General features: G+C 49.7%; 1 protein-coding gene across 5 annotated transcripts in view; it reads left to right on the forward strand.

Annotated features, from left to right (window-relative positions):
* Positions 1-22128, forward strand: part of UBE2F (ubiquitin conjugating enzyme E2 F (putative)) — a 1146915-nt gene that overhangs the window by 239827 nt on the left and 884960 nt on the right. The gene's annotated exons all lie outside the window — the stretch shown is intronic.

A 22128-nucleotide genomic window follows, 5' to 3' on the forward strand; every position in this document is an offset into this window, starting at 1 on the left:
CCCCCTCACCCCCACACCCCCTCACCCCCACACCCCCTCACCCCCTTCACCCTCACACCCCTTCACCCTCACACCCCTTCACCCTCACACCCCTTCACCCTCACACCCCTTCACCCTCACACCCCTTCACCCTCACACCCCTTCACCCTCACACCCCTTCACCCTCACACCCCTTCACCCTCACACCCCTTCACCCTCACACCCCTTCACCCTCACACCCCTTCACCCTCACACCCCTTCACCCTCACACCCCACTCACCCTCACACCCCACTCACCCTCACACCCCACTCACCCTCACACCCCACTCACCCTCACACCCCACTCACCCTCACACCCCACTCACCCTCACACCCCCCTCACCCTCACACCCCTTCACCCTCACACCCCACTCACCCTCACACCCCACTCACCCTCCCATCCCCTCACACACCCTCACATCCCCACATCCCCTCACCCTCACACACCCACCCTCACACCCCCACCCTCATACCCCCTCACCCACCCTCACGCCCCCTCACACTCTCACGCCCCCTCACCCTGACACCCCCTCACCCTCCCTCAACCTCACACACACATCCTAACACCCCCTTACTCACCCTCACACACCCTCACCCTCACTCACCCTCACACCCTCACACCCCCTCACCCTCACCCCCTCACCCCCCCACACACCCTCACCCTCACACACCCTCACCCTCACAACCCTCACCCCCTCACACACCCCCTCACCCTCACACCCCCTCACCCCCTCACACACCTCACCCCCCTCACCCTCACACACCTCACCCCCCTCACCCTCACACACCCTCACTCACCCTCACTCACCCTCACTCACACACACCCTCACACACCCTCACCCACCCTCACCCACCCTCACACACCCACCCTCACAAACCCTCCACCCCCCCCACCCTCACAAACCCTCACTAGCATAGCATAACAAAACAGCATAGCAGAACAAAACACAGCATAGCAGAACACAACACAGCATAGCAGAACAAAACACAGCATAGCAGAACAAAACACAGCATAGCAGAACAAAACACAGCATAGCAGAACAAAACACAGCATAGCAGAACAAAACACAGCATAGCAGAACAAAACACAGCATAGCAGAACAAAACACAGCATAGCAGAACAAAACACAGCATAGCAGAACAAAAAAAAGCATAGAATAGCAAAACATTGCATAGCATAACAAAGCATAGTGTTAGAAAGGCGATCCCGGGGGAGGCAGAAGATGTCTGACTGACCACCCCTAGGTCCACCCCTCCGTCGAGAAGTAGCCGAGTGTTATCGAGAGGCCTCCTGGGTGAGGGTCCTCTCCTAGGATCGTACAGCAGGGTAACCACAACACTACAAACGGACACCACACAAGAGGTTAAGTTCTTAGGCTTTATCAAGAATAAAGGTTGCTGGGTCTCAGCGGTATATACAGGCAGATCGAGGGATCTATAGAGTCTCGTAAAAGGGACAGGGTAGCGGGACAGTCTCGGTATGGATACAGGAAGGGATACCCTGTGCACAGCTCTCAAGCCGGGGGTTCCGAGAGGTCGAGCCGCGGCAGCGCCAGCAGGACTCGACAGGTGGTCTTAACGGAGAGGAGGCCGCAGCAGCGCCAGCAGGCTCTCAAGATGGTTCAGCCGCGGCAGCGCCAGCAGGCTCTCAAGATGGTTCAGCCGCGGCAGCGCCAGCAGGCTTTCAAGATGGTTCAGCCGCGGCAGCGCCAGCAGGCTCTCAAGATAGTTCAGCCGCGGCAGCGCCAGCAGGCTCTCAGGTGGTTCAGCCGCGGCAGCGCCAGCAGGCTCTTAAGATGGTACTGCAAAGGTGGGCCGCGGCAGCGCCAGCAGGCTCTCAGGGTCTCTTCAGGTTACAGGCAATGAGTTCTTCTGGTGTCTGCCGTGACAGCGTCAGCAGGGCTTCCAGTCCAGGATACAACTGACGTCCTACTCCGGGGCTGGCACAGATATAGGACTGGAGTCCTTTGATGTCCGGACCCTCTCGCCTGGGGGTTAGAGGGGCCGGGATGATGGTGTCCAGACACCCAGCAGGGGGGTGGAGCCAGCGCCCAGGGAGGCCGGAGGGCGATCGATACTAGGCGTCCGGGGACGGCTGGAGGGCCATCAAAACTCCCTTTTCTCCGGGATCTGTCGAGTGGCCACTCGACCACCTGGGTGGATCTTGGTGCCTCGATGTCTGGGCTTCGCTGGTGCCTGGGCCGGGGCCGAGGCCACGTGGTCGTGACGTGGTGGGCCCAAGATGGAGTCGGGCGCGGCCTCGTGCTTAGGTCGTGAGGGGCCCACGATGGAGCCAGGCCGGTCGTGGGGGTCCGGGATGGTGACCGGACCAGCAATGTTGGGGCGTGCAGTGTCGGGCAAAAGGGCTGCCCGATGCTGGGTGGAGGGCCGATGTCGTCCTGGGCCCGCCATGCGGGAGGGGTAGGACCACGCCTTGAGGCCGGGTCCAACACGCGTCCCCCCCAGCTGAAGGCAGGGGAGAGTCACCCATCTTCTTGGGGATTCTCCTCGCCGAGGCGGAAGAATCGGGACAGGCCGTCAGCATTGGCGTGGTCGTTGCCGGGGCGATGCTCCACAGTGAAGTCCATCCCTTGCAGGGAGATGGACCATCGCAACAGTTTCGGGTTTTCTCCCCGCATCTGCATCAACCACCGCAGGGGCCGGTGGTCGGTCTGGACCCGGAAGTGGGTGCCGAAGAGGTAGGGCCGGAGCTTCTTTAGTGCCCACACGACGGCGAAGGCTTCCCTCTCGATGGAGCTCCAGCGCTGTTCTCTGGCCAGCAGCCGCCGGCTGATGAAGGCAACGGGAAGGTCGATTCCCTCAGGGTTCACTTGTGAGAGGACAGCCCCAATGCCGTGCTCCGAGGCGTCGGTTTGGACCACAAACTCTCGGCTGTAGTCGGGGGCCTGGAGCACAGGGGCGGTGCACATGGCAGTCTTTAGAGCCTCGAAGGCTGCTTGGCACTCTGGGGTCCAGCGCACCTTCTGGGGTAGCCTCTTGGATGTCAGTTCTGTGAGGGGCCCCACAATGCTTCCATAGTCTTTTATGAAGCGCCGATAGTATCCTGTGAGCCCCAGGAAGGCTCGGACGGCTGTTTGGGTGATCGGGGGCTCCCAGGCCCGGATGGCGTCAATCTTTGGCTGGAGGGGAGCCACCAGGCCGCTCCCCACTTGGTGTCCCAGATACGTCACGGACCCTTGGCCGATCTGGCACTTGCTGGCCTTTATTGTTAGTCCGGCCCGTCGGAGGGCCGACAGGACCTCCCGGAAGTGGGTCAGGTGCTCACCCCAGTGGCGGCTGTACACCGCAATGTAGTCTAGATAGGCGGCACTGAATTCTTCTAGTCCGGCCAGTACCCGGTTCACGAGTCTCTGGAAGGTGGCCGGGGCGTTTTTCATGCCGAAGGGCATCACTTTGAAGTGGTAGTGGCCATCAGGGGTCGAGAAGGCCGATCGCTCTTGTGCTCCAGGGGTGAGGCCGATCTGCCAATACCCAGCCGTGAGGTCGAAGATGCTGAGATATTTGGCGGCCCCCAGGTGATCGATCAGTTCATCCGCCCGGGGGATGGGATGGGCGTCGGTCCGGGTGACTGCATTCAGCCCCCGGTAGTCAACACAGAACCGGAGCCCCGGGGGTGTGCCAGGGACGGTGGCTTTAGGGACCAGGACAACAGGACTGGCCCAGGGACTGTCAGAGGGTTTGACTACCCCCAGAGCTAGCATCTTGGCCACTTCGGATTGAATGCAGGCCCAAACTCGGTCAGGCACTCGGAAAGCTCGGTGTCTTATAGGCGGGTTGTCTCCGGTGTCCACATCGTGGACACACCACCGGGTGACTCCAGGGGTGAGGGAAAATAGGTCTGCAAATTGCCCCAGCAGCTCCCGGCAGTCTTGGTGCTGTTCTGGGGTCAGGGTAGAGGAGAGCGTGACCCCTTCGATGGAGCTGTCTTTCTTGGTGATGCTCATGAGATCTGGTACGGGTTCGGAGTCGTCTTCAGCTCCGTCATCGGTCGCTAGCAGCAGACTTAGTTCAGTGCGGGCGAAGTGCGGCTTGAGCCGGTTAGCGTGCAGAACCCGGAGGGGGTTCCGGGGGGATTCCAGGTCCACCAGGTAAGTGACGGGGCTCTTGCGCTCCACCACTTTGAAGGGCCCCGTCCATTTGTCCTGGAGGCGCAAGGTTCAACCGGGGACATGACCCAGACTTGCTGGCCCGGCTCTAATTCGATGGATGAGGCGTTCTGGTCATACCAGCGTTTCATCTCCTCCTGACTGGCCTCGAGGTTGGCCTCGGCAAGTTCCCGGAACTTCCGAGTCTGGTTGCGGAGTGTCAGGAGGTACTGGTAGACATCTGGTGGGGCACCTCGGACAGCCGTCTCCCAGCCTTCTTTGACCAGGCTGAGGGGCCTCGGACCGGGTGCCCATACAATAGTTCGAAGGGGCTGAACCCCAGGGACTTCTGTGGTACCTCTCGATACGCAAACAGGAGGCAGGGCAGCAGGACGTCCCATCTGCGCCGTAGTGGCTCGTCTAAGCCCTTGATCATCCCCTTCAATGTTCGGTTAAACCGTTCTACAAGTCCATTTCCTTGGGGGTGATACGGGGTGGTGAATTTATATGTGACCCCGCACTGTTGTCACAGGGATCGCATATGCTTGGAGATAAAGTTTGTACCCCGATCACTCACGACTTCTCGGGGGAAGCCGACTCTGGAGAAGATCCCCATCAGGGCTCGGCCTACTACTGGGGCCGTGATGGATCGGAGGGGGATGGCCTCAGGATAGCGGGTGGCATGGTCCACCAGAACGAGGATGAAGCGGTGCCCCTGAGAGGTGCGGGGGTCCAAGGGTCCCACAATGTCGATCCCCACTCTCTCGAAGGGGGTGGTGACCACAGGAAAGGGCTGGAGTGAGGCCTTGACTTTTCCCCCCGCTCTTTCCGCTGGCTTGACACGTCGGACAGGATCGGCAGTGGTTGTGCACATCGTTGCGCATCTTCGGCCAGTAGAAATGGGTCACCAGGCGGCTGTAAGTTTTATCCTGCCCCAGGTGCCCGGCGAGGGGCACGTCGTGTGCCAAGTTCAAGAGGAAGTCTCTGAAACGGAGGGGAACGACCAGTACTCGGCTGGCCCCTAGTTCGTCAACTTTCTGCTCGCTGTAGAGAAGGTCGTGGTCCCAATAGACCCAGTGGGACCCCGAGGGGCCTCCAGCGGCTTGAGTGGCGGCTTGTTGTCGGATTCCCTCGAGGGAGGGACAGGTTTTCTGTTCCTGCCGGAATTGTTCGCGGGTGGGGCCACCTTCTTGGCGCCATTGAGCTAGTTCTGGAAGGTGGCCGAGCTCGGTGAGGTCTCCATGGTTGGGCCCCTGGGGGCCAGGTTCAGGGTCGGCGTCCTCGGGGACGGCGGCCGGTGGCGGTGCGGGCCACTCTGGTTCCTCGGTCAGAGCATCCTCCGGTGGGGCGAAGGCTCGGGCGGACATGGAGCGGGTGGTCGCACAGACCCACTCTGGAAGGCCTAGCATCCCCAGATGCTCTCTCCGCTCGACGCTGGCCCAGGGGGAACTTTCCAGGTCGTTCCCGAGGAGGCAGTCCACGGGGGCATCGTCCCGGACGGTCACCTTCAGTATACCCGACCACCCCTCCCCATTCGAAGGGGATGCGGGCCATCTGGCACAAACTCTCGGAGTTGTCCGCCGTCCGCACCGGGCACATGGTATTGGGGAGAATTTGCTCTGGGGTCACCAAGTGGCGTCGGACCGCTGTTACGCTGGCTCCAGTGTCTCGGAGGGCTTCGGCCCGGCGGCCGTTGATGGTGACCCATTGGCGATATTTCTGGGTGTTGCCTGGGATCGGGTCTCGGGGGACCATGTCTCGATCACCCAGGCATGCCAAGATCATGGCGGCGGGCTCCCACTCAGCCTGTTCGGGGTCGTTGTTGTCTTCCTCGCCTCTTTCTTCCCCCAGGGCGGCGGCCGCGATCTGGTGGTTGGGAGGACCGGTGGTGCCGGGTCGCTGGTTCATCAGGCAGATGGGGTCATTCGCGTAGTGACCCTGTCGCTGGCATCTGTAGCACGTCACATTCGGGCGGGGCCCGGGTCGGGCTAGGGGAACCCCCCTTCGGCCCAGGGCTGGTGAAGTGGAGGTAGGGGAGGACCCCGTGGGGGTGTCTCGTCCCCTGCTCTGGCCTCCTCCGCCGCCTCGTGGTCGGTGGTTCCCCGGGGATCCCCGGCCGTAGTCTCCCATCGGACTCCGGGGAACTCGGGTGCTCACCCATCCCTCCGCCTCGACAGCGAGTTTTCGGGGCTCAGTCAGTTTGCTGTCGAGGAGGTGCTGCCGGAGTTCGATGAAGCAGTTGTTGGACAGATGTTCCCATATAATGAGGTCGACCAACTGCTGGTAGGTGGTGACCTTGCTGCCTTTGATCCACCCCTCGAAGGCTCTGCTGTAAAAGTTCACGTATTCCACCCAAGTGGTACCGGGGATTTTTTTACAGTCTCGGAATCGCTGCCAGTACATCTCGGGGGTGAGTCCATAGCGAGTGAGGAGAGCGGTTTTCATGTGCTCGTACGAGGTCATCTCGGCGTCGGGGAGCTCTAGCAGGGCGTCTCTCCCCTCATTGACGAACTTCCCCCACAGGCCGGCGCCCCAGTCCTTGAGGGGTACTCGATGTGCGGTCATGGCGACCTCGTAGGCTTTGAACCACTGTTGGATGTCATCGTTCTTGTAGTATTCCTTGGCGACATCCTTGGGTATGTGCACCTTTGTGTCCAAGGGCGGGGGCGAGGTCTTGCCCCCGGATGCGTTGGCATCATTCGTTTTGGCCTTGAGTTCTAGTTCTTTTAGGCCGCGCTCATGCTCGAGCATGAGTCTCTTTTCTTCAAGGTCTCTTTGTCTTCGCTTCTCCTCCAGGTCTCCTTCTAGCCGTAGTTGCTCGAGTGCGATTTTCCTTTCCGCCAGCTGTAGTTCTCCATCCAACCGGAGTCGGGCGAGCTCCAACTCGTGGAGCCGGTTCCTCTGTCGCTCTCGGGCGTCTTCGTGGGGGCTCGTGCCTGGATTGGCGGGTCTCTCCCCCGCTGGGGTCGTGTCGGTCTCCGGGCGTCCGCTCGGGCCCGGGTTGTCTTCATTCCGGGGTGGTGTATCACCGGCGTCCACCCATGCTTGTAGGGCTGATTTAAAGTTTTCCTTGGTGCTTAGCCCAGTGGTAGCGATGCCCAGGTCTTTGTAGAATTGTTTTAATTCTTTGTGACTGTAATCTTCGATTTTTTCTTTCTGGAATTCCGTAGTCGGTCTTGTCTCTTGCGTAGTCATGGTCGTAGTGTGTTTTTCTCGGTAGTGAGTGAATCACCCTCTATACGATCTGCGTCGGCTCGGATCCCGTCGCTTGCCACCAATGTTAGAAAGGCGATCCCGGGGGAGGCAGAAGATGTCTGACTGACCACCCCTAGGTCCACCCCACCGTCGAGAAGTAGCCGAGCGTTATCGAGAGGCCTCCTGGGTGAGGGTCCTCTCCTAGGATCGTACAGCAGGGTAACCACAACACTACAAACGGACACCACACAAGAGGTTAAGTTCTTAGGCTTTATCAAGAATAAAGGTTGCTGGGTCTCAGCGGTATATACAGGCAGATCGAGGGATCTATAGAGTCTCGTAAAAGGGACAGGGTAGCGGGACAGTCTCGGTATGGATACAGGAAGGGATACCCTGCGCACAGCTCTCAATCCTCGAGCCGGGGGTTCCGAGAGGTCGAGCCGCGGCAGCACCAGCAGGACTCGACAGGTGGTCTTAACGGAGAGGAGGCTGCGGCAGCGCCAGCAGGCTCTCACGATGGTTCAGCCGCGGCAGCGCCAGCAGGCTCTCAAGATGGTTCAGCCGCGGCAGCGCCAGCAGGCTCTCAAGATAGTTCAGCCGCGGCAGCGCCAGCAGGCTCTCAGGTGGTTCAGCCGCGGCAGCGCCAGCAGGCTCTCAGGGTCTCTTCAGGTTACAGGCAATGAGTTCTTCTGGTGTCGGCCGTGACAGCGTCAGCAGGGCTTCCAGTCCAGGATACAACTGACGTCCTACTCCGGGGCTGGCCCAGATATAGGACTGGAGTCCTTTGATTTCCGGACCCTCTCGCCTGGGGGTCAGAGGGGCCGGGATGATGGTGTCCAGACACCCAGCAGGGGGGTGGAGCCAGCGCCCAGGGAGGCCGGAGGGCGATCGATACTAGGCGTCCGGGGACGGCTGGAGAGCCATCGAAACTCCTTTTCTCCGGGATCTGTCGAGTGGCCACTCGACCACCTGGGTGGATCTTGGTGCCTCGATGTCTGGGCTTCGCTGGGGCCTGGGCCGGGGCCGAGGCCACGTGGTCGTGACGTGGTGGGCCTAAGATGGAGTCGAGCGAGGCCTCGTGCTTAGGTCGTGAGGGGCCCACGATGTAGCCAGGCCGGTCGCGGGGGTCCGGGATGGTGACCGGACCAGCAATGTTGGGGCGTGCAGTGTCGGGCAAAAGGGCTGCCCGATGCTGGGTGGAGGGCCGATGTCGTCCTGGGCCCGCCATGCGGGAGGGGTAGGACCACGCCATGGGTCGGGTCCAACACATAGGATATCAAAACAAAACATAGCATAACAAGACATAGCATAGCATAGTATAACAAAACACAACAAAACATAGCATAACAAAACATAGCATAACAAAACATAGCATAACAAAACATAGCATAACAAAACATAGCATAACAAAACATAGCATAACATAAAGCATAGCAAAACATAAAGCATAGCAAAACAAAACAGCATAGTATAACAAAACATAGCTTAGCAGAACAACACATAGCAGAACAACACATAGCAGAACAACACATAGCAGAACAACACATAGCAGAACAACACATAGCAGAACAACACATAGCAGAACAACACATAGCAGAACAACACATAGCAGAACATTAAACACTGCAGAACATTAAACACTGCAGAACATTAAACACTGCAGAACATTAAACACTGCAGAACATTAAACACTGCAGAACATTAAACACTGCAGAACATTAAACACTGCAGAACATTAAGCATAGCATAGCATAACTAAACATAGCATAACTAAACATAGCATAACAAAACACAACAAAACGTAGCATAGCATAACAAAACAAAGCTTAGCATAGCATAGCATAGAATAGCATAGCATAGCAAAACATAGCATAGCATAACAAAACATAGCATAACAAAACAAAGCACAGCAAAACATAGCATAGCATAATAAAACACAACAAAACATTGCATAGCATAACAAAACATAGCATAGCATAGCAAAGCATAGCATAGCAAAACACAACAAAACATAGCATAGCATAACAAGACACAACATATAGCATAACAAAACATAGCAAAACACATCAAAACATAGCATAGCTAAACAAAACATATAACATTGCAAACCAGCATAGCATACCAAATACAACAAACCATAGCATAACATTAAACATAGCATAGCATAACTAAACGTAGCATAACAAAACACAACAAAACGTAGCATAGCATAACAAAACAAAGCTTAGCATAACATAGCATAGCATAGCATAACAAAACATAGCATAGCATAACAAAACAAAGCACAGCATAATAAAACATAGCATAGCAAAACATAGCATAGCAAAACAAAGCCTAGCATAATAAATCACAACAAAACATAGCATAGCATACCAACACATAGCATAACAAAACATAGCATAGCATAACAAAGCATAGCATAGCAAAACACAACAAAACATAGCATAGCATAACAAGACACAACATATAGCATAACAAAACATAGCAAAACACATCAAAACATAGCATAGCTAAACAAAACATATAGCATTGCAAAACATTATAGCATACCAAATACAACAAACCATAGCATAGCATAACAAAACATAGCATAGCAAAACAAAGCATAGCATAATAAAACACAACAAAACACAGCATAGCATACCAAAACATAGCACAGCATACCAAAACATAGCATAGGATAACAAAGCATAGCATAGCAAAACATAGCATAAAAAACATAGCATAGCATAACAAAACACAGCATAGCATTGCATAACAAATCAAAGCATAGGATAGCAAAACGTAGCATAACAAAACAAAACATAGGATAGCAAAACAAATCAAAGCATAGCATACAGAATCACTCAGCACCACCACAGCATCACTCGGGGGCACCACAACATCACTATGCGCTACCCCTGCATCACTGAACGCCACAGCATCACTCGTTCGCCATCACAACATCACTCGGCGCCACCACAGCATCAATCTATGCAACTATTCAAAACCAACTGGTTCCAATATGTTCTCTCAATGTTTCAAGCTTTATTACAAATGTAACAAAAAGATGTTAATATTTCACTTCTGTTCTTGGATTTTTGTCACAATAAAATACAGTGAACATAATCTTCACAAAAGTTATTTACAAAAGTTTAAGCTATTTCCATTATAAATTACAATAACTTTTATTTAAGTATTAATTATTAAAAAAAATAAAAGCCATATTTAATTGTAATATCAATACATGTAAGTCACGTAAATACAACACATTTCATTACAAATTCTATAGGTGTCACATTTGCGAAAGTTATAACTATTGGCATTGTAAATGACAAAGCTATTAATTTCGCTATTTTCAAAAACAAAACATAAATAAAAAATGTGTCATTTACAATACCAATAGCTCAAACTTTCCTAAAGGGAGACCTATTGCATTGCAAATGCTTGTTTTTGTTTAGCCGTGTTGTACAGCAGTGCAGCTGCGGTGCGGCATGACTGAAAGGCGGGGGGCGGGGGGAGTGTTATGTTAAAAATTGTTATGTTAAAAATGTTATAGCGCGCAACAGCTGCCCCAGCTTAGAGGCATCCCGGCGCTAAGCAGCAAAAGAATAGCATGCACAAAAACACCGGAGGCCTATAAGGAGGGAAAAATAAATGTTTTAATGGCCTTCCTAAAGTGAAAATAATTAGTGAGTCCTCGACTGTGGGCCGGCAAAGAGTTCCACAGAATGGTAGCTCTATTAGGAAAGGAGCGCCCGCCTGCACGGACCCTTCTCACCCGGGGGATCACTACCAGACATTGTCCCATGGATCGAAGTGATCGCTTGGGAATATAAGGTAAAAGGAGATCCGTCAGAATTTGATGGGATGCCAGTTTCAGAATTTTATAGGCTATACAGAGTGCCTTAAACTCAATCTGCCTGGCCACAGGCAGCCAGTGGAGGCGACGGATGGCACTGGTCACTGCAGATGTTCTGCGCAGGCCCAAAAGAGATCTTGGGGCAGCGTTCTGGACTCTCTGTAGCCTCTGTATTTCAGATTTATTAGCTCCCAGATACAGCAACTGTAGCTGTTGTGGTCGGGGGGGGTCTGTTGCCTATTCGAGAAGTATTTGACTGGAGTGATTCGTTCTGGGAAGGTATATTTTGATGCCTTGTTGGTTCTACAAATAGAGCAATATATTTGTGTATATATAATCAAGCATAATCCAACCTAGACAAAATCAGGGCCCGAATAATGATCTGCCTAGTCGTGGCATTGAAGAAGGCCAGGATAGGTTTGAGCCAGCGCAACAAACCGAAGCAGGTTCCTGCCACCTTTTTAGTGTGAGTCTGAAAATTGAGTGAGGTGTCCATTCAGACCCCCAGGTTCTTTACTACAGGCTTAGGGATGGGAGCCATATCCAATTTCTTGGGCCACCACAGCTCGCTCCAGCAATCATGGTTCCCTACAACCAGCAGCACTTCAGACTTGTTGGTATTCAGTTGGCGACAGTTGGTGGTTATCCACTCAGCAACTGCCGAGAGGTTGCCCTGAAATTTCCTGGCGTCCTGCTTGGGGTCACTCGAAAGAGCCACCACCTATTGAGTGTCACCAGCGTAAGAAACCATGGTCAACCCTCTCCTCCCGGCTACACCCGCCAGGGGTTGGACATACAGATTAAAGAGCAGAGGGCTCAGGGACGAGACTTGTGGGACCCCTTGGCCTATAGGAAAAGTACCAGAGGAAAAAGGGGGGGCAACCACCTGAACCGTCCTGTCTGCGAGGAAGGAGGATAGCCACTTAAATGCTGAGCCAGCGACACCAGCCTCCGACAGGCGATTCAGCAAGATGGCATGAGACACCGTGTCAAACGCGGCACTGAGATCCAAAAGGATCAGTGCCGACGTCTGCCCCGCGTCTAAGGCCTTCCACAGATGTTCAGTCATGGCCAAAAGCGCTGACTCAGTGCTGTGGCCAGGCCGAAAACCGTTTTGAGAGTATCGAGCCTGTGATTTACAGTAAAATGTTGTGTGAGAAGGGAATTAATGTAGGTCTCCGTGATCTTTGCAGGCCAAGGTAACAGGGAAATAGGCCGAAAACATTTGGGTTTTTCAGGGTCTAAAGGAGGTTTCTTGAGCAACGGTATTACCCTGGCCTGCTTCCAAGCCCTGGGCACCACCCCTGCACTCAAGGACCCATTAATCACCAATTCCAGAGGGTGTATGATGGTGGGTAAGATCCTTTGAAATTGGTCAGGCTTCAGAGGATCGGCAGGGGAGCCTGACTTCACCTTGGAACAAAGTGTCAGTAAGACCTCTTGGGTGATGGGGAGAAAAACCTCCAGGATGCCATCAATGAGGTCGCAGGATATCTCAGGGGGGCCTATAGGGACCATAGGAAAGCTTTTATAAATGTCCTCAACCTACTAGATAAAAAACTTTGCCAGCTCGTTGCATTGCAAATCAAAGGTGATCACAGGACCTGCGGCGGCTTTCTGTGTTATAAGCTCCGTGACTATGGAGAAAATATTCTTAGCCGGATTGGAACTCCTGCTAATTTGCTTGGCATAAAATGCAGCACTCTCAGCATGGAGTGCCCTATGGTATCGCTTAACAGCAGCGCGGTAGAGATCCTTGGACATAGGGTCAAAATCCTGTCACCAAGTTCTCTCCAGCTTCTTACAGATCTTGCATAAGATAGCTAGTTTAGCGTTATACCAAGGATTAGTTTTAGTATGCCGATTCATAGACGGCTTGGTAGGAATAAGGCCATCCAAAGGCTGAGTGATCTAATTAGAAAAAGTCAAATAGGCCTTGTTCGGGTCAACTGGAACACTCAGAGAGGTGGCAGCAAGATGACTTTGAAAAGGTTCCCAGTTCAATTTGTGCCAGGGGCGCTTTAATGAGAAGGTATTTAGTAAATTGCGGGCTGGCAAAATATCATAGATCAACATGGGAACTAGATAGTGATCAGACCAATCCAACAGAACAGGAGGTTGAACCACAAGAGAAGGTATATTTGTGAACACAGGGTCTAATAAATGGCCAGCCAAGTGCGTGGGGCCTAAGACCCGTTGATCAGCCAGGAAAGATTACACATCCGGATCGGAGAGGTTATCTAGATGTAGGTTAAGGTCGCCTATAACCGAGAAGTTAGAGGCATTGACTGCCAGAGTGCAGACTGTCTCAGAGAGAGCATCTCTGAAACCTCTGGACGGACCCGGGGGACGATAAATCAGTAGACCTGACACCGTATAATTGGGATTAAGAATAATTTTTAAAAAGGCGCATTCACAGTCAGTAACAAGCTGCTTAACGAAGGTACGGGGGTATCCGGTTTTAAGAATGACCGCAATGCCCCCACCTCTCGTCGATCAATTAAGAGTGTGTATCGTATAACCCTCCGGAAGAGCAAGTACTTGCTCAGTCAGCATATCTTCTGAGAGCCAAGTCTCAGTAAGAAATAAGACATCCGGGGACTTGTCTTCAAGGGGGTAATGAACATCAGCAAAGTGCTTAGCTAATGAACGACAATTAAGCAGAAAAATCGTGGCAAAAGTGCAAGGAAGGGAGTTACTGGTCCTAGCCAGAGAGGCAAAGCCACAAAATATACATCCATAAGAGCCCTCTAGACCATGTAACCGCAGTTGTGTGCACTTTATTAAACCCCTCCCAATCGCAAGCAGCTGAGTCCGGGAATAAGAAAACCTGATTCCAACAGAACTGGCAGCATGTCTGGCGACAGGCGGGCTTGCCTTTGGGGCGCCGTCGGTGCGCCGCCGGCGCGCGCGTCCGCTGCGTGGCAGGGTACCTATGTAGGGTGACCAACCGTCCGTAAATTTCACGGACAGTCCGTAATTTCGGCCATCTGTCCGTTGTCCGTGAAGGATTCTTTAACGGACGCCATTTGTCCGTAATTTTAACCGGGCACTGTCGCACCTCCCAAAAGCTGGCACAGCTTCCACTCACCTCCCTTCTTGACTTCACATGACGCATTCAGGGCTTTTTGCATCTGAATAGATGCCACTGCTCTTGAAGCTGCCGCCCCCACCCGTCACACCTCCAGCCCTTGATGAGCTGTTAAGAGGTGCTCGAATGTGACTTAGAGGGAGGGGCTGCAGCTTCAGGAGCAGGGGCATCTATTCAGATGCAAACAGCCCTGAATGCGTCATGTCTCTGCAATTTGTGTGAGACATTCCCTTTCTGTCCAGGGCCCCAAACATCCTACAACTGGTCTGGATTTTCACCGAGGCAGCACGCGGTTCTCTTCACAGCACAGAGCTTAATTACTGTCACTAAATTGTAAGCAAACCTCGATTCTTCAAACATGAAGTCTTTAATGTAATAAAATAAAGAAATGGCACAATCGCACCCACACTGATTAACAAAGTAAGGAGGACAATCGGTTAAATCAGTTCTCTCGGAGTATCTCCTTTAGGTACTGTACATCACAGTGGGGGGTGGCAAAAGTAACATTTTGGAAACAGCCTGTCTTCTCTTTGGTTAGTCCAGGAGGGGGGCGAAGATCCCTACCCCACCCTGGAAGAAACCAAGATGATACTAGAATACCGCATGCCTACCCCTGTGCCCACCCTGGTAGATCCTGTTCCCCCTCCTGCCCTCCCCCCAGTGATGGCTCCTGTCCCTCCCCCTACCTGTGGTGGATCCTGTCTCTGCCCTGGGTGGCTTCTGTCCCAGTCCAGGAATGGCTCCTGCAGCTCAAAAAGGCTCAGCTCAAAATTAATATGAAAAGGTGGGCAAGTGAGTAAGTGAAGGGATGGGTGGATGGCTGGATGAATTAGTGAAAGGGTGAATGGATGAATGAAAGCTTGAATAGATGGATAATAAAAGAGGATGGATGGATTGGTGAGTGAGTGGTGGAAGGATGGAAGGGAGAAAAGGTAAATAGCTGGATGTATGGGTGGAAGGGTAGCTGGATGGGTAAAAGGGCGAATGGATGAGTGAAAGGATGGATGAGTGAAAAGGTGGATGAGTGAGTGAGTGGGGTGGGTGGATGGATGAGTGAAAGGATGGATTGATGAATTGATAAGTGCAAGGGTGAATGGATGGACAGATGAGTGAAAGGGTGGATGTAAGGATGGATGAGTGAGTGAAAGGGAGGGTAGATGGACTAAAGGATGAATAGACGAGTGAAAGGATAAATGGATGAGGGAAAGGATGGATGATTGATAGTGTCAATGGATGGATTCATGAGTGGATGAGTAGATGGATGGATGGGTGGGTGGATGGAAGGAAGGATTGCTAAGTGAAAGGGACGATGGAGCGAAAAAAGGGAGGATGATGGATGACTGAAAGGGTGGATGGGTGGAAGGATGAGTGACTGGGTGGATGGATGAGTAAGAGAAAGGATGGCTGGATGGATGAGTGAATGGATGATGGGTAGAAGAGTGGATGGATGAGTGTACAGATGGCTAGGGTGAAAGGGTGGATGGATAAAGGATGGATGAAGGGATGGATGAGTGAAAGGATAGCTGGAAGGATACATGATGGATAGGGTTGCAAATGGTTGAATATGTTTGGATATGGCTGGGCTTACTTATATACTATTGCGCGACCTCTGATGTGTCTGTAAAACTTATCCAATTGTCCTGAAGTTTTGTCCTGAATTTTGACCTCCTGTCCTGAATTTGTGTCCTGAATTTTGACCCTTTGTCCTGAATTTTTACACTCACCGTCCTGAATTTGCACCAATGCCAGTTGGTCACCCTATACCTATGACGTTTTAATAGGCACCCAGTAGCGGAAATGAGGGGAGGGGGGGGAGGAGCCACGTCCCTCTGCCGTGATCAGCGCTGAACGTGTCCGTGCTTCCCCCTCCCTTTACTTTCAGCCAAGCGCCACAGCAGCCACGCTCCTGTAAAACATAGCTAAAGACTGTCACAAAGCCAACAGTTTTCGAATAGATCCGGGGGGGCAGGGAGGGGGGGTTTCATTCAACACATTGGAAACTTTCTTCGGGACTGTGGTGCTGGTGCTGGCAGTGTTTTTTAGACGTAGAACTTCCCATATTTGTTTCAGAGAGAGGCTGAAAACTTCACTCATCATTACCACTTATCATATATAGTTCTGGTTTGAAATTGTCATGATACCTTTATTGCCACCTTATTGTATCATTTTAGAAGCAGCCTAGTAGCAAAACGCAAGTAGATGTGGTTCGTCTGTGCGATTCTATGCCTGTTTGTGTGACTAGCCAGTCTGCATTTTAGTGTGTATAGTGACAGACGAACAGACACAGGCAGACCATTTAGGCTTTTTGCTTTTATGTTTAATTTACCATTTAAAGAGAACCAACATGTATTGTCAAGTCATAAAATAAATAGCAAAGCCTGCCCTGGTGAACAAATGGAGAAAAGAAGAATGCAGCTATTGAGCTTTCAGAGTTTTGTTTCAAATGTTTTTGTAATAGGAAAATGAAAAAGAAATGGGTGGGAGGAGCAGGGATGAGTGTGAATAAGCGGTCTGGGGGGGGGGGGGTCTGTTATAGAATAGTCGCTTTACGGTCTTTCAGCAAGTTTCATAGAGGTCAGGGGTAGTGTTTTTTTTCATGGATCACAACTGTCATCCATTCAGGACGATAGGAAAGAGGCTATGCCGCAGGGGAAGGACAAACACAAGATGTAACAAAGAAAGCCAATGAATAAGAAGGAAGCAAATGATCATCATAAAGGCATGCAATGAGTGGGTTACAAGCTTCTCTATTTTGGTTGCTAAAGACATTGTAGGCTTATCAACAGAATGTTGTACTGTAAAGCAGACCGAAGCTAAAACAGTTTTCTGAAGTATCATGGAGTCCAGTAGAAGCAGTACAAGATGGGTGGCAGCAGTGCCATCTTCCTTCCTTCCTTCCTTCACAGATAGGTCTCACATTCTTGGTGTTAGTTCAAATTACACTCTTGTACAGAGAAGGTATTTTCCTGGGAGCAGTTATGACAGTAGGCTGCTTTTTTAACCCTTGCAGTACAGAGTAATTACATAGCAAGCAATGCTATTTACCTCAAGGTTTCCTACAGCACATGTAGAAGTACATAACTGTATATATAAATACACAAAGGAAAGTTATAGGATGCAGAGTAAGAACATTTAAGAAATAGATTAAATTTAGAATAGCCTGGCGATAGGCTAAAATGGCCAGATTACATTGAGGGTTCATTTTAAAAACAAACCAATTCCATAGAAATGTGTCACAAATAAACAAGTGACCATAGAAACTCTTACATATTCTCTTTTTAAAAGGAAAGGGAATATGAGATATTGTTAGCCAGTAGGTCGCAATGCCAAGTATGATAGGGAAAAACTGGTACTGTGCCTTTTAAGAACTTCACAGTACACCTTGCATGCCATCATGCCTCAGATGTGACATTAAGGTCCGTTCATTTTTCCGGCTCCTGGAAAATGGATCCTGGGGCACTGCACTCTGCCTTTTTATCTTAAAATATTTCCAAAACCTTTTCCTTAATCGTTCATTCAACGTTTTGTTGCAAGTCCAGTCTTTTTCCAAAGAACCCTCCTCTCACTTCAAGGACTTTCAGAGCAGGAGATCCAAAAAGTCCTTCTCAAAGGGGGAAGAGACTCTCTTGTTCAACGTTGAGAGCCATGATGTCAAGGACAGACCAGCTGTTCTGTGTGCTCGCCTACTGGGTTCAATGGCTTCTTGCATCCTTCTGGTTCCACATGGTGACTTCAGCAATGCCTAGAGGACCATTGGAATTAGTGCTCGGACCACTGAGAAAAGAAACTGACCCAATCACAGCATGCAATCCAGTATCTTCCATGCTGGAAACAAACGACTAACCTCTTGATAGGAATGCCATTCCATCAGGATCTGCCAGTTCAAATATTGATCAGACTGCTCTCTCCAGGGGTGCCGAGCTCATTTGCTAAACTTGCAAACCCAAGGGGTAACGTTGGAAAAAACATATGGTCATCTTCTAGAACTGAGAGCTGTTTATCTAGCTCTGAAGTCTTTTCTTTTGTCAATAACAACAAACACCCTTCTTGTTTAGAACGACAATACATTTTACCTGAACAAGCCAGGAGAAACTGATTCTAGACCTCGATCTCTGTAAGCTCAAGCTTTATGGAAAGGGTTGATAGCCAAGAATTAAAAGATACGTTATCCACCTTGCAGAGTTCAGAATGTACAAGTAGATTCTCTCATCAGAGCGCTTCAAGAAAACTATGACTGAGTTCTGCACGGCAATGTCTTGTAAGATGTTTTTGTAGACTAAGCTAAGCACAAATAGATTTCTTTGTGGGCGTATACGACAGAAAATGCCAAGACTACATACGCATCCAGATTCTACCAACCAGGATTGAAAGGGAATGCCTTTTTGATAGACTGGTCAGGGACATTTCTCTACCCATGTCCCCCAGCCCCCCCCCATACTGACAGTTCTCATCAAATTCTACAAATCCAAAACCAGAAAGATAATAGCACTGGAATGGCCTCACCAGTGGGGTGTCATGGATCTTCACTTGTCAGAGCAACCGCACAAGAATTTGCCTTGCAGACAGGATCTCCTGTACAAATTCTGGGGCAGGGTCCTGCACCCCAACCTTCAGTTATTGAACTTGACTGCTTTGCGTCGGAGTTCTTCCAATATGGTCATTTAGGTCTTCCACAAAACTGCATGGAAATACGACAAGGGGCTTAATAGACTTTCCACAAGAAAATGGTATGCCTTTAAGGGGAAAAGGTTTGGCTTATTGTGTTTCAAACAGCCACAATCCATCCTTGTGACTTAAAGAATTAATTATATGTTATACTATGCCATCTGTCAAAGTCTGATGTTACAATTGTCTTCTATTAAAGTACATCTTGCAGCTATAAATGCTTCTAGAAAATCTCCATCACAAACCTCTTACTTTAGAATACCTGTAATAAGACTTATTACAAAGATTGAAAAGGTATTCTCTCCAGTTAAGTCACCCTCTCCCCCTTTGAAACGTAACCTTGCGCTTTCCACATTAATGGGACTCCACCCCCCCCCCCTGCAAACCCTTTCATAAAGCCTCTTTATGACCTCTTAGATGGAAATCGGCTTTCTTAGTAGCTGCTACATCAGCTCCCAGTGTGAGCGCAATTCAACCGTTGTGCACTGTTGAACCATATTCAGTGCTCCATGGCAATTAAGCTGTAATGAGAATTTATCTCAGTTTACTTCCTAAGGTGGTTTCACAGTTCCATATTAATCAAACCATTTAATTACCTACATTTTCAAGAATCCATGGACTCCAGAAGAGAAGTCTCTGCATTCACTTGCGAAGTGTCCTGAATTTTTTACTTGACAAAACAAGAGATAAGAAAATCAGACATCCTTTCCATTAATTATTGTCCAGTAAGAAAAAGCTTACCATCATCAAAACAATCCATTTCTATATGGATAGTCTCCTGTATACTTCTTTTATACCAACTAGATAAGAAGCCAGTCCCTACCTGGTAGGCCTAAAGCACATTCCAGGTTGGGGAGAAGCTGCAACTATAGCTCTTTGTTAAAATGTTACAATTTCAGAAATATGTAAAGCTGCTACTTGGAGATCTGCCCATACCTTTACTAGACAACACTACTGTCTAGATTCAGATTGAAGTTCAGATACTAAAATAGGGCAGGCTTCTTGGAGTTACCTTTTTGGCGGATTGTTGGAGCAGTTATTACTTCCTGTCGGCTTGCTGTGGGATGGGCTTGCTGTTTCATTCAGTGCTTAGGTCTATTGATGAGGATCCCCTGGAAAAGAAGGAAAAGCTAAACACCTGGAACCAGGGCTCGAATAATCCACTCGCCCTCTCGCATTTGCGAGCCAGATTTAATTAGGGCAAGCTATTTTTAGGTCCTACTCACCCTTCCTGGTGAGTAGGAAGACAATCTGACTTTTGACCTCTGTCTCTAAAAGCAGAGCGAATGTGACACAATAGCAAGATTCAAAGGCATCTTTATTGCTCACTAAGTGAATGAGCAATAAAAATGCCTTTAAGTCTTGTTAACTTGTCACATTTGCTCACAGAGGTCAAGTGAATTACGATTTAGTCCAGTAAATTTTTTTGAAGTTACTAGACCTGTGGGTCTAGTAGCAATGTTTTTTGATTTTTTTGAGCCCTGTGTAACTTAAGTTCTCTGCCATGTGAATCTGCAGCAAAGTCATCAGGAAAGCTCTCACATGAGAACTACCCCAGCTCACAGCAATTGTTTCAGCCAGTATTCCTAATTTCCAGAACAATGACCTGAACAGTCACCCGTGAGAAGCCTGATAGGATATAGGGTGTACTATGAAGTTCTTAAAGACAGTGTTTTGTGTTCTCTACCATACTTTGTATTGAAACCTCTTGGCTGACTGTCTCATATTCCCTTTCATTTTCCTTTCAAAAAGGTTTTTGAAACACTTTCTATGGTCGCTTTTATTAAACCCATTTCTCTGTAGTTCACTTCTTTTTAAAACGAAAACTCCATGCAATCTTGTAATTTTTAACCTTTCTTTGGGCTGCATACCTATATGTATGGCTCTGCAGTACAACGTTTGTTATACAATTATGTATAATTTTAAAAGTGCTCCCAGATACCTGCACTTGGGTGGGGCTATTCAGTGCTTATTACTTTGAGGATTCCAATGGAAGACAACCAGGCTTATAGGTGAATAACTTTACCTTTCTTTGGTTTTGTGGAAATACGTTAAGTACGTTTTTTCAAAAAGTTGGAGCGAGCTTTAACGAATTAACACTTTAAGGGTCTCTGCCGTTTAAATCCAAGTTATGACTTATATCAATCACACCATCAAAGGTTAATTTCTGTTTTTATTAATTTTATCATACATTGTTCACACTGTGGAAATACAATCCCATACCCATGGAGAGACTAACTCAAACTGTGACTGATCCCAGGGCAGTGTTTAGGGGTACTCTCATGCCTGGAAAATGCAAAGCACTTCTGAGAAAACAGATGCTAAAACTGTGTGTGACTCGTGAGTGGCCATTTTGGGTGCTGGATTCAACCTCCATTTTGTGCCTGACTGTGCACACTTATAAAAACTAAATGCTAGCAGGAGTGGAATTATTTATATTCTGACCACCATTGTTCTCCCTTCCATTAACAGGAACTGTCCTCCATTGGACAGGTAGTCACATCAAAAGTGTCGGTGGTTTCACTCCCCAGCCGTCTACAATTGAAAACCCAAATTAACAAACTTACCACATCCTACCTAATTCACTCCCTTTCCTCCTGACGAACACAATCTTACATCCTTATTTTTGCCCTCTACAAGGCTATACAATTGCTCTCTGGACAGGTTAAGAAATGCTGTCGCTCCTCAACCTTCTTTCCCCGGCTAAGCAATTTTGCTCTTTGATATTCATCCGTTTTCCGGAGCAGGAAAATAGATTTGCATCACTCCTTTCGGTACTTACCTTCATTTTTTACTGTAACAGCTTCCACACACATCAAATTGTGCAGCATTGTCTTTAAAGTATTTTAGGTCGACCAACAGCTTTGGCTGGCATCTAAACCCTATCTTCAGTTTTGTCTCTGTCTCAGTTTTGGTGCAATGGCTCCTTCTATCTTGATTTTGTGCATTTAAAGCAGCCCAATCACTTCCCACTGTGTTATCAGCAAATTCCCCAAAACTTGAAGGCCGGGTCTTCTTGGCATGTGCTATTGGCATATGCTTGTGCATAGATGGCTCCTATCCCACCGTGTGTCTTGGATAATCCTCAGTTTCCATTACACCTGCAACGACATTCTCGTACTACCTCGTGTGCTTCCTAATTCTCTAGAGCCTTCTGAAAATGAAAATACCCACTCCAAGCCACTTAATCCTCATTCTGCATGTTTATCCAT

The sequence above is a fragment of the Lissotriton helveticus genome, chromosome 3_1, assembly GCF_964261635.1.
Source record: "Lissotriton helveticus chromosome 3_1, aLisHel1.1, whole genome shotgun sequence".
Lineage (NCBI taxonomy): Eukaryota > Metazoa > Chordata > Amphibia > Caudata > Salamandridae > Lissotriton > Lissotriton helveticus.